The sequence below is a fragment of the Amblyomma mixtum genome, chromosome 1 (genome assembly GCF_055824585.1).
Source record: "Amblyomma mixtum isolate Tamu chromosome 1, ASM5582458v1, whole genome shotgun sequence".
In the NCBI taxonomy this organism is placed as follows: Eukaryota; Metazoa; Arthropoda; class Arachnida; order Ixodida; family Ixodidae; genus Amblyomma; species Amblyomma mixtum.
In genome coordinates, this window is record NC_143012.1 from 81,721,849 (window position 1) to 81,735,089 (window position 13,241).

Here is a 13,241-nt window from a genome sequence, read left to right on the forward strand (position 1 = left end):
GGCAAAGCCCAGTACAGCGGCAACCACGAATTGGTGCTGAAGCGAGAGGCCCGGGCGCCGCCATGTTGACCGAACCACGGCCGGTTCTCAACGGCTCTCTCTTACGGCCTGTGCATGAGGGGCAGTTGCTACCTATCGCCGCAACTCTTCGGGGGCGCTGCGAGCCAAACATGCGTCCGTACAGCCGTGCTGTGCGGACGCATGTTTAGGTGCTCCACGCATGGAGACCGGGACCCGATCGACTGCGAGAGCGACGCGACTGCGTGAAATGGATGAGTACTTTCTTTTAATATTTTGAAAGTAGGGTGTGTTATGTTTTTAGGCTTTTAGGGGAAGTGCAGGATAAAGAATATAATTTAGGTCAGTGACCTATAATCAGCCGGGTCTCTTCTGGCCGGCAGCTATAGTTTTTCAGTGCTTATTTGTGCGTTAGCTTTTTTAGAAAGTTAGGTATTAATTTTCTAGGTGATCGATCGATATATGTGGTAGGCAGAATTATATTTTATTTGTCCTCGTGTTTTCAAGTGTATTTTGTTTTTAAAATTATCTACCGGGAAGGTAAAAGCGGCTGCTTCCCGTAAACCACTTCTGTTTCCAATGCGCGTGAAACAGGATAGATAATTCTCAAATTCCACAAGTAGAAAGTGTCCGTGGTCTAGGTCTTTCTACTTCATACAAATGGCTCTAAGACTCCGTGGCTAAACGCGACCCGTAAATCGGCTCACGCTACTCTCGGTCCGATTCGACGCATAGCCATGCGCTCTGGCGGAGCGCGTTTTGATACTGCCCGTCAGCTTGTGTGCTCCATCCTCCAGCCGCGGATAGCGTACCAGGCCCAATTTCATCGCCTCACCCATCGACAGTGGGACTACCTTGAATCAATCAATCGAGAGGCTATGCGTGCCATAACTTATCTTCCTCGTATCACTTCCATACCCATTCTGCAAGAGTACGCTCAAATTAACACAGTAAGTGAAATCATCGACCAGCGTGAGGCAAACAGAGCACGCAAGATGCCGCTTCAGCTTCATCGTTTACAGAACCTTCCTCCATGGTCATACTGTTAACTCACAGACAATCGCTCCTCTGCTTCGACGCCGATATCAGCCGCGCATCTTCGTTCGGGGTGCATAATATACACCGATGCATCACACAGAGCACTGCAGGGAATTACCGCAGGTTACAGTCCCTCCCATCCTCATCTTACCTCCATAGCGCGGATACTTGCTCCCCCCTTGCCTTGGAGCTTCAAGCGATACACAATGCCATTGCTTCCCTTCCACTCGTACCCACTTTCGATACTGTTCACATTTACACCGACTCACTTGCTACCCTTAAGCAGCTTAAGGCTGTCCGGCGCACATTCCAAGTTACACAATCCATTCACCAACTTTGCACAAAATACCCCTGTCCTGTGCGAATACACCGGATTCGGGGCCATGCCCAGGATCCCCATGATATTCATGTGGATGAAATGACACACCTTGACACATCAGACATCCTGGGCCACCTTCCCCACTTCCCTCAGATCCGTTCCTCTCCCATGTTTCCGAGAAACAGGCTTTGCGTCAGCGAACACGCGCTCTAATTCCTCCGTGTTCGTACCCTCTCCCTCGGAGTCTTGCTCGGGAGGAGGAGGTATCTGTGCGCCGGATTCGGGCAGGAGCGGCTCTGACTCCTTCTGTGCGTCATCGGTGGCGTGACAAACGTTTCGAAATGACTGACAAGTGTCCTCATTGCGGTGCTGCGCCAGACCGGTGTGACGAAAAGACTTGCTGTGGACTTGCCCGGCTACAGCTGACGTGAGACGACGCTTCCTAAAGAAGGTAGGCGTGCGATGGACGTTGCAGGCGACTATCGTAAGTGGACTCATGATAATCGCTTTATCGTGAACTTTTGCCACTTTTTAAGCGAGGCTTGTTAACACTCCTTCTTATAACTTTCTTTCCCTTTTACGTTATGCCTAATGGCAAACACCTCGAATAAAAAAATAGTGTTTTTGTTTTGAGCCTGTAGATATCCCAGAATTTGGTGGTAGCAATAATCGGGTGCTGCTAAGATGGTTAAGCTACTAAAGGTTAAATGTAAGGAGTGTGAGGCGTCGGTGAATTTAAAAGAAACGCGGTTCAAATCCGTGGAGGAGGCCGAAGGCGCAAATTTTATGTGCAAATTCTGCGTATTAGGTGCACGCCTGGATAGGGCTGGACAGGCGAACAGCAAACTGATGCTACGTATGGATGCTCCAGAAAGCGAGTTACAGGTAGCGAGGGCAGAGAAGCGAAAACTTTCAAGAACAGCTTGGTCAGTTGGAGTCAAAAATGGCTGACATCGCCATTGGAAGCCACATTGGCGGACATTCTAGCGCCATTCACGTGGATGGGGCTTGCACTGGCATAGACAGCGATACGCAAGTAGGTCAGGCAGGTTCAGACAAGAACTACGCACAGGTGGCAGCTAGGAAGTCTGGAGGCGATGGAAAGAAGGACAACAAGCTAAACCCAAGGAATGAGGTCACAGTCACTGATAAGAGGCAGCAAAATCCGGAATTAAGAGGGAGCGGGAGAGTACCCTGGTTCTTATCACTGGGGACTCAAACATGAGGAGCTGCAAAAGAGCTATAATGGAGCGTTGTAAAGGGTGATAGGCGGGTAGTAGTCGAGGTATTCCCAGGGAAGACAATAGACGAGGTACAGAGAGAGACAAAAAGTGAACTTTCTGATAATGTTGCAAGGCGTAACTTGGTAGTGGTAGCAGCGGGGCTAAATGATGTCCTGAATGGTGACGCCGCACAAGTAGTTAAAAGATTAGCTGAGGCAGTTGACGGTATAAGGGCGATAGCACAGCAAGCGCAGATCGTGGTGTGCACAGTGCCGGAGGTGCAAGGAAGGAATGTAGAGGTTGCCAACGACGTTGGGAATCTTAATCGAGAGATAAGGCAGTTAAGCCTCGAGAAAGTCTTTGGGGGGGGGGGGGGGGGGGCAGCCATAAAAAGGGAAGTGCACAGAGTAGGCTTGGGCAGAGGCTTTAGAGAAGATGGCATCCATTTCAGTGGTAGGGTAGGAGCAGAGATAGTCGGGCGCCTGGCAGGCCGAGCTGTAGCTTTTTTTGGAGGTCCACGGTGGTTCAGGGCGTAGGGGTACGTAGAAGCGAAGTAGTAAATGTAACAATGGCGGCTGAGCCCAACAAAGTGGCTACTGGGAGGTCGAGAAAGAACGCTACAAAAAAGAAATTTAACGCCAGGATCGGTCACGTAAACATGCAAGGGCGTAGAAAGAGAGCGAAATGGCTAGAAATAGAATAGCAGTTAAAGGACGAAGAAGTAGATATGTACGCTCTATGCGAGACACATCTGATGGATCTAGAAGATACACCATTAATCGATGGCTATGTCTGGGAAGGGTGCAACAGAACAACAACGTAGAAGAAGGGAGGAGGAGTAGGTATACTGATACATCAAGGAACAAATTGGCAAAGAATAAAATCAACTTGCAAAGAACATGTCTCGTTATCAGGTACAATTGCTGGTAAAAGAACATGGCTAGGGGTAGTTTATATAGGAACCGGGGACAAATACAGGGAAGCAAACAAGGATCTAGTTAAGTGCCTGAATGACGATATAAAGCAGTTTGGAGATGGTGCCGATTATATTCTGCTTGGTGTCATCAATGGCCACATCGAGAATCTGGATGGATAAACACATTGTAACGGGAAGTTAATGCTAGACTTATGTGAGCGGCACAACCTAGTTATTGTCAATAGAGAAACTAATTGTGAGGGACAAATCACGTGGGAATGCCGTAACAGGCAGACAACCATTAGCTACGGTCTAAAGTCACAGGGAATCTGTAGCAAGCTCGCAATAATGAAAATAGACGAAGAGGGGAACTACAGCCTAGGAAGTGAACTTTGGTTAATTGTTGTAGCTTTGATTAATTGTTGTGGAGACGAAGGAGTCGCTCTAGGTTTCAGTTTTATCGGAACTAAGTCAGGTGTGATGATTTTCAACGACACAAATGATCAGGTGCTTACAATACAAGGGCACGAAATAGCCAAAGTGGCCGAATACAAATACCTCGGGATATGGCTAAACGAAGGGCAGATATACATGGAAAAGAATGAACAGTCTCTTAGGGCAAAAGGACGAAGAGACGCCGGGATAATGAAGCATAGGGCATTATGGAGGTACAACAAATATGAAGTACTAAGAGGTATTTGGAAACGAATAATGGTGCCGGGACTTACTTTCGGCAATGCGGTTCTGTGCTTAAGGGCAGAAGTTCAGTCGAGATTAGACGTAAATCAGAGAGCTGTTGGAAGATTAGCACTAGGTGGCCACGGTAAAACCACAAACGAGGCAGTACAAGGGGATATGGGCTGGGCATCGTTCGAAGCACGGGAAGCTCAGAGTAAAATACTATATGAAGAACGCCTGAGGAAATTGGACGATAACGGGTGAGAAGCTAAGGTATTTAAATACTTATACAGAAACAGCGTTGACTCACAGGGGCGGAAAAGAACTAGAAATTTAACCAGTAAGTATGCCGGTCATGAGGACGGAGAAAGAGCATTAAACGACAGGTTAAAAACGCGGAAGTTAAAAATTGGATTAATTCAATGGAAAGAAGCATAGTGTAGGACTGTATCGATACTGGAAAAGGCAGATCAGGAAAGAATTTTTCTGTGATAACTCAAGAGGCAGTGCCCTACTCTTTGAAGCTAGGTCAGGGTGTCTGAGTACGCGCAGATAGAAAAAAAAATTCAGCAAAGATGACACATTTGCAGTGTGTGGTAGATCTGTGGAAACAATTGAACGCCTCATACTCAAATGTGATGGTATCAATCCGGCTGTCGATGCAGGCACAGTCATTCTTCATGAGGCCCTAGGGTTTAAAGATTACAGTGGTCATGAAAATAAATCTGCAGTGGAAGTTAGCAAAAAGCAATTGGAGGATTGGTGGCTGAAAAGCAGAGATGTGACATAAGGTTAGAAGTGTAGGAAACCGTAGTGAAAGAAGATGGCGAATCTTAATGAGAATTAACGACACAGTTGAACAAAAATAAAGAAAGAAAAGCTGAGCATGGTGGCAATTGCCACCACCCTGTTTCAAAGGGGGCCCTCCTATCCATCCATCCATCCATGCATACTGTCGCCTACACACCCAGAGGGCACCACCCTCGCGCAGGCGCACGTACTATCTTGGGCCGTTGCCTAGCAACCCGAGTTACTACCGGAGCTTACACGAGTTACTCGGGTAAGCTCGGGCAGTAACTCGGGTAAGTTCGGACGAGCGTCGTGCCATCTGCGCGAGAGGTTGCTAGGGAAGCGCAACATGGGTCGCAGAAATCCCGACACGTGGCTGGGATAGAAACAGCCACCTGCCAATGCAGTGCGACGTTAAGCCCCTACCAATTTTTTTGTTTTCTATATAACATTACATGTCTTGTCCATAGCCTAGCTAACACGAAGTGTGTTATAGGACATTTAACGATTTGCCCTGAAACACAGCTCAAATGCCATGTTAAGCGCTCCATACTAGCGCAGTTATGACAGTGAGAATCTTTTTGTACACTCTGGTCTGGCCTCAAGAAACCATGACTAAAGCTTGAAAACGCCACCAACTTTCGTTGAGAGTTAAATGGCCATCAGTAAATGTACTGAAAAAATTATAATAGCGTTATTGTTCACATTGGAGCGCTGCAAACAGGAAATTCCTCGCCATCGGCGTTCCTTCGTTTTTCGTGCAGAACAATCGCTTTTCTGTTCTCTGTACAGGGTGTTCTAAGACTTTACTAAATTTTTAAAAATAGGATCTTTCAGTTAGAATAGGGTTTTGTTCGGCATAGCATTGTCAGCGCTGTAGTGCATCAAAATACAGCCAAGATGTGTTAACCAGCAGGCTGGGCAACTAATATTGAATAGTTAGCTTTTAAACTATTACTGATAGACTGCTGAATCATTGAGAGGCGTGTAGGCCTCCGTAAGTAATATCCATATCAGTTTTTAGAATTTCGAATAAGCGGTTACCCTCGGCGCTGTGGCCTACCAAATTTTTGCTACAACGCGACAAAATGCATGCGCTTTTGAGAAGCTTCCAGGCAAAGCAACCTCTCCAGTGCACGTTACTCGTCGAAATAGCCACAATTTTATGGGATACAGCGCCTACTCTAACAGTGTTTTCGAAATTCTAAAACCTTATATGGATATTAATTACGGCGGGCTACACGCCTCGCACTAATTAAGGGGCCTAACAGTAATAGTTTAACAGTTACATGTTCACTATTAGTTAACCAGCCTGTTAATGAGCATGTCTTATCTGTATTCTGACGTAATACACCGCTGACAATGCTATGCCAAAAAAAGCTCACTTCTATCTCAAAAAGCCTATTTTTCTAAATTCTGTAAAGACTTAGGTCAAACACTCTCTAAATCTTTCTGACTGGAAATGAATGAACAAAAGTCGCGTATTTCAAAATCTCTTTACTTGCTACGCGATATATCGCGTAAATGTGAACGAGTCCATTGTATCTCCATTTGATGCATTACTTGCCTAGTTGAGTGTTTCTGACAAAACAATGACAATGATAATAAAAATGAAAATATGAGTAAGCCCAGACCAGTAGAGCTTTGCCGGGCCTATAGCCAATGCAAAATAATTAAGAAGGAGCTAAACCGCAAAAAAACACATTCTAAAGTAATAATGTATCAAAAAACGGCTTAAAAACGAAGCAAGGGAAGAGCTCTAAGTCCAGGAAGACCAATCATCGTCCCACTAAAAAATATAAAACACAAGCATACAAAGAACGAAGAGACAGAACTTGCGCTGCCTGTTCCTGCTGTTCCCTCTCCTCCCCGTTGGAGCTGCTTCTACCACGGACTGCCTCTGCGTCTTCTGGCCGTCTTCAAATTTTGGTGAGGCCATTCCGCGAGTGGGGGATTTGGCCAGGTCTTTCCCCCTTTGGATGTAGGTTCGAAGGATTTGTAGGTTTTCCGCCATGGCTATGTCTTCCCCGGGCTCAGGTCCGGTAACCAGGTTCGCCAGTTTACCGGCTGAAAATCTGCCGTTACCATCTTTTAGTCAAAACGGTGTAAAGCTAATCCCTGTGGCGCTGGTCCCTGTAGGAGATGGAGTAATTAAAATAAAAAACTCTCGATTGATCCAGGAGCAGCTGAAGGCAGCCACCAGCCACTATCTTGAGATTTCGGAGGTGCGACCATTTGGCAAGAGAGGAATTCTATGCAAATCGGCTCACTTGGATTGCGTTGCTGATTTGCTGCAGTGCACCTCTTTCGCCTCACTACCGGTGAAGGTATTCATTCAAGAGCAGCTAACCTGCGTAAAAGGAATTATACGCGGTGTGGATCCTTCCGCTACACCAGGGGAAATTCTTGCAGACTTTCATGACGCCGGTGTTGGCATCCTTTCAGTTTACCGCTGCAGCAGAGAGGCTGGAGGCTCTCGAACACCAACTGAGTCGGTTATTGCGACATTCGCAGGGTACTCTTGTCCGTCCGAGATCAAAGTTTGGCCTATTGTGTACCGTGTAGACCCACTGCAGCCCCGTCCTTTACAGTGTAAGAATTGCTGGCGGTTCGGTCACAGTGCCAAATCTTGCAAGTCCGCAACGCGCTGTCGCGTTTGTGGCGGTGATCATGCACACGATATTTGCACTTCTGAGTCGCTTAGCTGCTGTCTTTGCCACTCTGATCACACAGCTGACGACCCCACCTGCCCCAAGCGTGCCGATGAGCAGAACGTCTTGGACATTATTCAGCGTGACAGGTGCTCGCGCGCTGATGCATACGCCCGCCTTGACAGACGGCAGTGCTCATACGCAAGTATTGCCCGCACGTCCACTGCTGATGTGGAGGCAGCCTTAACTAAGTCCGTTGTTGCTGCGGTGGAGAAGGCTGTTGCTGGCGTACTTGACCGCATGATCAGTACGTTCAGCGACGCCTTGTCCCAGGTCATTTCCGCGCAGGCTGCTTCATCGGCTTTAAGTAACCTCAACTCGTCTACCTGTCCTTCCTCCTCTCCCACTGCTGCTATTCAGCCCACCACCCCTTCTACCTCCACGCCCGTGGGTGTAAATGACTCTGACCAAGTCTCCCTCTCTAACGCTTGTCAGTCAGATGTTGAAATGACTACTCCATCTCAGAAGCGTCGTGCTTCCTCTTCTCCATCGAAATCTGACCATCATCATGGTAAGACTAAGAAAAGTTCGCCTGGAATTTCATAGAAAACAGATGTGTTGAAAGAGGCTGTTGCGGCTACGTTTTTAAAGCAATAATCATGGCGGGAATATCTGTTCTACAGTGGAATTGTCGCTCTATATCATCATCTTTCCCCGATTTACAGCAGCTTATACTAAAACATAGTCCAGACATTATTTTAATACAGGAGTCGTGGCTCAATCCTCATCGCCCATTTGCAATTAAAAATTTCTCCGTTTTTAGAAATGATCGCCCAAACGGCAGGGGTGGGGGCTTACTAACATTGATTTCAACGAAACTGTATCATCGTGCTAAAGTGTCTCACAAAATTATGAGACCTGATTGTGAGATACTTGCCGTTGAAATCATTATTCCGCAGTGCGCCCCTGTTACGGTGGCAAATATCTACTTCCCCGCAGGAGTCCGTAGGACGGATGAGCTCGATGCGTTACTGCGCATCAGCAGACGAGTAGTTCTAGCTGGGGACTTCAATTCTCATCATGTAATTTGGGGTTTCAGATCAGACTTTAGCGGGAAATTACTTTGATCTTGGGTGTCAGCAAACGGCGTGTGCTGTTACAATAGTCGCGCCATAACTTACATGAGGGCTAATTCTCGATCAGCTATTGATTTAACGCTAGCAGTTAATGGTACAGCGGTATCTTCGTGGTGTACAGTTGACTGCGGTACGTCCAGTGACCACTCCCCAATCACTTTCACTATTGCGTGCAGTCCAGTCAGGGCGACTGGTTCGCCACAAAAATTTATAAATACTACACTGTTCAAGAACCTCCTAGGTGAGGCCCTCTCGTGTGTTTCCCCCTCCGATAAATCTTACGGGGGCCCTCTGATATTAAATTCAGTGTTAGACGCCTCTCGGCGAGCAGTCTTTACAGTCCGGTCAGGCGTTGTAAATAAGACTCCTTCCAGTTGGTGGAATGACGACTGCGAAAAAGCCTATCGTCGAAGGAAAGCTGCATGGAAGAGTCTAACGCACAACCAGTGCCCAAAGAACTGGATAAATTACAAATTCTTTGCAGCCTCTTTTAAAAGAACAATATCTAAGGGTAAGGATAAGTACACTGCCAGCCTGAACACCTATCTGTCTAATCCTGTCAACCGGAAGTCTCTTTATAGATTCATGGAACAACGTACTCATGTGCTGCCTTCTTCTCACATCTCTCAGTCCACAGTATTGCCATCTCGGGACGAAAAAGATATACTAGAGTCCATAGCTCAAGGCCTTGCTGTGCGTTTTCGAGCTCGCACTACCTTTCCATCAACTCCGTTTCATTTGGGTGGAGACTTCACTAAGGTATCTGTATCGGATTTAGCGTCCGTAGTTAATTGCCTGCAATCTGCTGCCCCTGGGATTGACGGAGTAACAGTTGGCATGCTTAAAATCCTAATGCAAGATTTTGCCCCGTACCTCTTGCAGATTGTGAACTGGTCTTTGGAAAAAGCCTGGATTCCACAAAATTGGAAAACAGCGAAAATTATTTTACTGCTGAAAGAGCAGGGGAAGGGTATTGATCTCGACAATATTCGGCCGATTGCTCTCACATCAAATTTGGTTAAGCTTGTAGAGCGGGTAGTCTTCAGCCGCCTCAGGAGTCATATTCTGAGTCTTCAAGGTTTTAGCGAGGCTCAGATTGGCTTTCGCCGGGGGTGTTCGATTTGGACCGCGCACATAGACTTGGAGAGCCGTATTAAGGTTGCTATGAGGCAAAATGAGGTATCAGCTCTGGTTACTTTAGATATTGCAAAGGCTTACGACAGCGTTGAACACAGCATTTTGCTTCATAAACTGGCTAATGTACAACCTCCTTTGTACCTATTTGCGTGGATAGGAGAGTTCTTAAAGAATAGAGCGTTCTTTTGTTCTAAGGGTACGTTAACTTCTACAACATACGCCCAGTCTAGAGGTGTCCCACAAGGCTCCGTTCTTTCACTGTTATTGTTTAACATACTAATGCGTGATATCCCTATTCCCCCTGCCGTCAAAGTTTATGTGTATGCGGATGATATTGCTTTTTTCGCTTCTGCCAATGACATTCATATCCTGTACCAATTACTGCAAGAGTATTTAAATGCTCTGGAAGTTTGGCTAGACAGCATAAAGTTAACTTTAAATGTGAACAAGTGTGCCGTCCTTGTTTTCCCACAAGCAACCCCTCTTTACATCTCTCTGTCGTATCACTCTATCCTCATCCCGCAAGTTGATTCAACAAAATACTTTGGTATAATATATGACCCGCATTTAGACTGGCGGCCACACATTAGAAGCATTGCGCTTAAGGGTGAGCGTGCCCTCGGCCGGTTGGTGAGGATCAGCAACAAAAAATTCGGTATGCGACGAGACACTCTACTACTTCTTTATAAGACCTATGTACGGCCAATCCTTGAATTCGGCTCCGTTCTCTTTTCTGGGTGCCCAAAGTACAAGCGTGAACCCCTGTTTGTTATGGAGCGACGCGCTCTCCGCCTTTGCTTAGGTCTGCCTAAATCAGTAGCTAATGCTGTGTTGTACTTGGAGGCGCGGATACCTGATCTCAATTCCCGGTTTGAGCTTATCACTGTGCGGACATTTTTAAGGTCTTTGGAGCCTGTTCCTGGATTGGCTAACCCTATATTTACAACGAACCCAACTCTCTTCTTTGGTACTCCATGGCCTCGGTATAAGCTCCCTCAGGTGGTGTTCACTAACTCCCTGCTGTCAAATATTTCTGTATCAGTGAGATCTTTAGTACTGATCAACCACAGGCGGGCTGACACGGCGGTCTTCTTTGACAACACCCTCCCAAGGAATGCTAAGAACCTGCCCGCCAATATGTTAAATGGGCTCATAGAGGAGTACCTAGACAATTTTCCTAACCATATTGCCGTCTATACAGATGCCTCCCAGCAAAATGAAAAGGCCGCTATTGGTATTTACTCAAGGGCTCTTGATTGGAGCTACTCATTTCGGGCCCCTGACTATACCCCTATTTTTGTAGCTGAGTTTCTGGCCATTGAGTTGGCCTTAATGAGGATTCCCTGCAGTATCACTCGGGTTATTATACTCTCAGACAACCTTTCTGTTTTGGCAGCGCTCGAAACCTCGAGTGATACTCCTATGAGCCGTTCCCTTCAATTTTTATTCCTCCACATGTTTCAGAAGTTCGCTTTCACTGGGTCCCTGGGCACTGTGGCAATGTTTCTAACGAGAGAGCTGATTTTTTAGCAACGTCTGCCCTTGATGCTCCTATTGTCCCTTTCGTCCCAACTACTATTTACTTGACTCTAGCACGCTTTCAGCGATTCCAGCGTTTCCACACCTTGAGCCATGAGCCTCTCCTCGCTGCAGCGGATTTTCAACACCTGGCATTTCCTTGGAGTGTGCGGATGTGCAGTTCGAGGCAATGTGAGGTGTCCATGACCCTTTTGCGCTGCAGGATACCGCGGCTAAATCTTTATTTATGCCGATCGGGGCTTTCAATATCCAACCTTTGTGAGTCTTGTGGCGAAATTGAGTCTATAGAACATTTTTTCCTCTCCTGCCGGCGGCTCGCTGCTTTCCGTAGAATTTACTTGGAGATTCCCCTCGCTCGACTTGGGCTTCCTCTATCTATTCCGATTCTCTTATCCTTCGGGGCAAGCGCCAAGGGATATGCCCTGAAACCAGTGTTCGATTCTATTCACAATTATATAATTTCATCTGGTAGATTCCTCTGCTAGAATGTGAATTCACTACTTTTCTTTCTCCGTATTTTTGTATTGTACAAATTCTAGCTCTGTGTCCCAAATTTTAGATCTAATTATACTCCATTCCCTGTACATGAGTGCGTTTGTATCCGCTATGCACCCTGGCCAATCCCCCGCCGTGGGTATGTGCCATTCAGTCCGAGGACATCATCATCATCATCATCAAGGTGGGCAGGTGAAAGACGACGTCCGGGAGGTAGCAGCTGAAAACCATAAAGAAAGAACACAATCACAAGAAGCTAACAATGGCAGCAAATTAACAAACAGGACGGGCAAAAATATTGTACGAGACACTTAAGCTTCTCCTTAAGGGTATGACGCAACAGCTTAATGGGCTGATACCCATACATGCTGGAATAAGCCTGAGAACCAGAAGATAACTTCCCGCCTGTTTCCTCGTATATTTATTCCATCATGCCAGATATCATATTTTCATCCTAAAGGAATCTAGAAAATAATCAAATCTTCAAAATTGACATCATCAGATGGCGTCGACGCCATCGATGCTAAAGTGCTCAAAAACACCAAGGAAGTCACCAGAATTTTGTCCCACATTTTTCAGCAGTCACTGTCATCCGGAATCATCCCTCATGATTGGGAAGTGGCTCAGGGTGCTATGGAGTGCGTCATTTCTTTCACCCTAACAAGCACAGATTTCAAAAAGGTCTTTCATGCGATACCCAACTTGCTCTATTTCTTCACTGCATAAGTACTAAAGTAGACCTTAACATACCTGTAGACGGTCTCTTTATCGACTTCGGGAAGGTTTTTGACAATGTCCCCCAAAAAAGCCTACTACTAAAAATTTCCCAGCTAAATCTTAACCAGCTCGTTTTTAAATGGTTACAGGATTTCCACACCAACCGTCAGCAATTAGTGGAAGCCAACCACAAATCTTCGCTCTCTAACATACTCTCTGGTGGACCGCAAGGCACAGTTCTTAACCTTCTCCTTTTCTTTACTTACATCAACATCTTACCTAATGATATTTCATTAAACATAGTCTTATTCGCCGACGATTGTGTGATTTACTCTTCCATTAACAGCGCTGCAGATAACAATGATCTTGAATGCGATCTACAAGGGTTGCACGACTGGTGTCGCAGATGGCTGATGGTCTTACTAACCAAGCTGCGCGTGTTTCCTTGCACAGATGACAAAATTATCCTGCCAAAATTACCTTGTTAACGATTCCAGTTGACATCTCGGCTGCCCTTAACTAGTCTGCCCACATAAGGCGGATAATAAACAATTGTAAAAAACTCTTGCCGTAACGAAAAAGAAG